We start from the raw sequence: 4,741 nt of genomic DNA on the forward strand, positions 1-4,741 counted from the left end.
ACAAATAATACACTGCATATATTCTTCTTAGTGGTTAATTGCTGTACAAGATGTGGACTTGTGATCCTATTTACAAACACCATTAGAACAAATCATTCTATTCATTAAGAGAATGCAACTATATATATCTATCCCAACCACTTTGAATACACAGATACAAAATGGACATTCATCGGTATACCCCATTTTTTCTAAGTTCCGTTTTGAATATTATAGGTGTGTAAACTCAGCAAAATATTCTAAAAGAGTCCAGTAGCCCATAATAGCATTGGGTCTTCTGTTTAACTGGCAATGTCAGAAATTATTGACCTGAGTCCCCCACAGCTCAACTTAACAGCATGGCTTTATTTCCTATATTTTGTCTTCATACTTTTCTACTGGATGGTTAAGACCAAGGTAAAGCAGGACCTATGCACCAAGAGTTGTAGCTTTTTGGTCTGAGAAGGTCAGTGAAATGCCCTCAGGATTTGTCCTGAAAAATATGGAACGCTTCACGAATTTGCGTGTCATCCTTGCACAGGGGCCATGCTAATCTTCTCTGTATCGTTCCAATTTTAGTATATGTGCTGCCGAAGCAAGCACGGGACTGATACTTCTTGCATGCGCACATGCACACACACACACACACACACACACACGTACACACAGGTCCTGGGAATCCAACTGGTCCCAAAGGGCAGGCCAGACCTGGGAAGGCTATGACAGGGGAGTCCCCAGGCAGGGCATGACCTTCCCAGAAAGCAGTCTTCCCACACAGGCAGAGTTTGGCGAGCATTTTCTTTGGGGAAATCTGAATCTTGCCCTCATCTCAGGCTGCAGGGCCTGAAGCCCTTTGGTGTACTGATCTATGAGCTCTAGCTTAACCACAATAACAACTTCTGTGTTCACTTGCACAGAATGGTCAAAGTCGTCCTTCTGCTTAATCAGCATTTCAGAAAACAAACCGCCACCAGGCGTGTAGGAAATGCCACCTGATGAAACCCTCGGGAACCACTCCTCAGACTAATTAAAAGGACAGGCAGTCTCACCCCGAGATCATTTTCCAGAAAGCAGCTGACGTGAACACACCACACTTGGCAAAATTCCTGGCTGGTTTCGCAAGAATGTTTGTTCCAGGCTGAGATCATCTTTAAAAGAAAAAAGAAAAAAAAAAAAAGAAGAAGAAGAAGAAGCAGAAAGAAGGAGGGCATGGAGGGAGGCCAAGGGAGCAGGCAGGACAGAGGGGAAGGGAAGAGCTCACCACAAACCCACAAACCGGAAAGTTTTGGACCTTCCCATCCTGACCAGATATCTCCCTAATCCTCCAGTGAAGGGTTATTACAAAGGAGACAAAATGTTTGCACCAGATTCATTCATGTAAAATGTCCTGGCCTCAAATCCTCATACATGGCATTACTTTGTGGTGCGTTGTTTTCAACTTTAATAGTTGTCCTCATGAACAAGGTGACCGTAAGGAGAATTAATCAGGATGGGACAAGGTGTCTGGAATCTGACGATGATTGTCCTCCAGCCTGGGGACAACTGCACATGGGCCCAGCTGTCATAGTGGAGAGCTGGCACTGATATGGACAGGCCAGACCCTGTCCCCTAGCACAATCACACAGTGCTCTTCCCAACACCTGAACTGCTCCTGGCCACTGAATGCTACCAAAGGACAGCCCAGGGGGAATTGGGTCTGTGTGTGTGTGTGTGTGTGTGTGTGTGTGTGTGTGTGTGATTCAGAGTTTGGAATTTTGGGCTAACAAGACTTATTTTAATTCCTGTTATTAGTATTGTGGGGAAAGTATAATTAGAGATTGAAAATTATTCATTGCTGATGTTTTTGCTTAGCAAAAATATCAGGACTTGAGTCCTGGAGAGGAAATAAGAATTTATAGCTTGATCCAGATGTTCTGTGGTCCCTGAAATATTATTAGGATTTTAAAATTTGTTGCTGCTGTTCCCTCTCTTCCTTCAACCATGGTAGGGGAAGGGCAGTGAGGGCAAGGGCGAAAGGATATGGGAATTTCACTTATTCCTTTACTGTGATTTTTCGTTTTTGGTGCTTGGCTGTACCTGAACAGGAGGGCCACTGCTGCAGGCCCCATTTGTCCCTGATTCCCTAAGCCTGCTCTCTCCAGTGCCCACCCACTTGAGCGCTGTGTAAAGCCTCCAGGGATGGGGATGGGAATAAAGGGCCAGAGGACTGACCCTTGCAAATTTCCTGACTAACCTTGAACCAAACTGAATGATCACGGAAACAGTCAAAGGTTAGGGTTTAAGTCCTGGAGAAGGGGGCGTCCTCCACACCCAAGGTCTGTAAGTGCACTACTCACCCTCAGGCCAGCATTCTTCCTGTTACTAATGTATTTAGCCAAAAGGCACAGCCTGCTTAAATGCAAATTTCCCCTCAGCAGGGAGAGACCAAAGAGCAGCCCCGGGAATGCCCCTGCTCCCAGGCTCTATCTTCAGGTCAATGAAAGAAAAAGAAGAAAAGATCCTAGAGCCCTTGAATCCAAATCTCTGCTCTGGACTGGGGGCTAGAGGCAACAGACCAAGGGGGAGGGGATTCTGGAAGGGCACAGTTTAGCTTCCGCAGCCCCAAACTCTCCTCTGCACCGTCACACCAGACAGACAAACCCCTGGAGTCCAGGCACAGTGGTCACAGCCCCTAGTGCTGGAGCAGCAGCTGATGGGCCAAGGCACCACTTGGAATCTCCCTCCTGGGCTGGAGCAACCTGGGAGGAAGACGATCTCAAGCCCTGGGGCACTGTACTTAGAGACCAGCGGATGTCCTCAGTGGGCTACTGTCCCACTGCTGGGCTCTGGAAAATAGCCACAGAGGAGAGCTGGCAGCACAGACCCCAAGCTCCTCCACTGTACGTTCTGACACCTCAGGCATGAGCCTAAGGCTTCCTGCAAGCAGCAGAACCAAAGAACCTCAGAGTTTGGTGCCTTGGGCTAGGCGGCACAGCTTCCCTAGACCCCTGAACTGAACACTGCTCCTCAGTGCAGCCCCCGTGTGATCCCACCGGCCACTGCTGGCCAGATCCAGGGACAAGCAGTGCAGGACCCCAACCAGCAGGAAACAAGAGCATGGGGACAGCATTCTGCAGCCAGAGACCCACGGCTGTGTCCAGGATGAGCGTGGTGTGCAGCTTTCAATCACTAGAGGTCACCACAGGACAGAGGTGCCCTGTCCAGGAGGGACAGCACACAGGGCCAAGAAAGGAGATGGGACAGAAAAGAGGCAGGGCCTGCACTGCGGGGCACACTCTGAGATGGGTGTGGGGACACTGCACTTAGATCCTGGGACTCTCAGTATCCTCTGAGCCCCAGCTCTAAGGGTCTGGGTCCAGCATACGTGCAATCCTCAAGGAATGCTGGGCACTGTGTGTCTATTAGTGCCAGTGTGACTTCTGTACTTCAGAGTTTAATTCAACTCCCTGCTGTTAAATATCTAGGTCATTCTCTGCTTTCTAAAGGGAACTTATCCTGACATTTGTTAAAACAGTAAAGAAGACTTATTCAAGATTCTTGCAACAAGAGGAAGGGGGAGTTCTGAATCCAGGAGGACACATGCAGCCTCACAGCCTGGGAATGGAGCCAAGGGTAGAGGGCCTTGCTAACCTGAGCCAGCAGGACTCACACCTGTGCGAGGCACAGGACCTCCTCAGACACAGGCAGGGGAGGGGTGCAAGGGGAGGCTCACTGCCCAGGCTGGGGGATCTGGGGGTACTGGGTGACGGCTCCGGAGAGTGCAGCTGAGGTAGGTGAAGCAGATCTTGGTCCAAAACCGGAGAGCCAGAAGCAGTAGCAGGGGCTCTTCTGTGAACCTGCAGCACAGACGTGTGAGAATTCATCGGTTCAGGGATTTTTGTCAAGTTTTTGCTGTTGTTTCTTTTTTTCTTCACTCTTTTTGTCAGTTACACGGGTTAATGAATTTCATCTTGGCAAATTCGTACGTACGTACACATAACATATGCTGATCATTGGCACCCCCACCTGTCTCAGGTCCCCACATGCCTTTCCCATTGGGAGGGAAGTGTCATGTGTCTATTTTGCTCACATCCATCTCGCCTATTATTTCTCCAGTTTTTAAGAATCCGCTCTTGGCCAATTCTTAATATATGTGAACGTCTAAAGTTCTCTGACATTCTAGAAGAGCAGATCTGCGCAGTCACCGGCTCTGCTCCTCGCCAGCACGGCCGCTCTCCTCGCCAAGCCAGGGGATGCTTCCGCGGAGGCGTCTGTGGAGCAGCTGTGGCGTCTCTACCCCGGCCAGGCGTCCTGCCGCCTGGCGTCCTCCGGCGCTAGCTTCCCATGTACCGGTCCTGCACGCTCGCCTGTGGGTTCACATCTGCCGTCTCATTTCTTGTTCCATTAAAGCCTTGGCCACAGCAAGGTCGGCCTCCTGGATTTCACGCATCTTTCTTTCTGACTCCGACTGGAGCGGGTAGCCTCTCAGCCACAGCCACAGGGCGTGGGGTTTTTGTGAATGCTGGGCCATTCCTTGTCTCTCTCAGCAACTTCCCGGGTGCCTGAGATTCAACTGAGCTGGAGAGCACGAGGCGGAGACCGGGGTGATGGAGCTCCTGTCCCCGAGGCGGCAGCGTCTCACTTTCCTCTCAGAAAATGTGAACACTCGGAATTTATGGGATACAATGAAAGCAGTTCTCAGAGGGAAATTCATAGCTGTGAACTCACACATTAGGAAAACAGAACGGGAACAAATAAACACCCTAATGCTGCACCTTCAACA

The 4,741-nt window shown here is 49.8% G+C and overlaps 1 non-coding gene across 1 annotated transcript; it reads right to left on the reverse strand.

Moving 5' to 3' along the window:
- Positions 1–475: 475 nt before the first annotated feature.
- LOC111813326 lies at positions 476–582 on the reverse strand. The gene has a single exon (XR_002818622.1). It is a non-coding gene; the product is annotated as a U6 spliceosomal RNA (small nuclear RNA).
- Positions 583–4,741: the final 4,159 nt, after the last annotated feature.

Source organism: Octodon degus, unplaced genomic scaffold (genome assembly GCF_000260255.1).
Source record: "Octodon degus isolate 3935 unplaced genomic scaffold, OctDeg1.0 scaffold00183, whole genome shotgun sequence".
Taxonomy (NCBI): Eukaryota; Metazoa; Chordata; class Mammalia; order Rodentia; family Octodontidae; genus Octodon; species Octodon degus.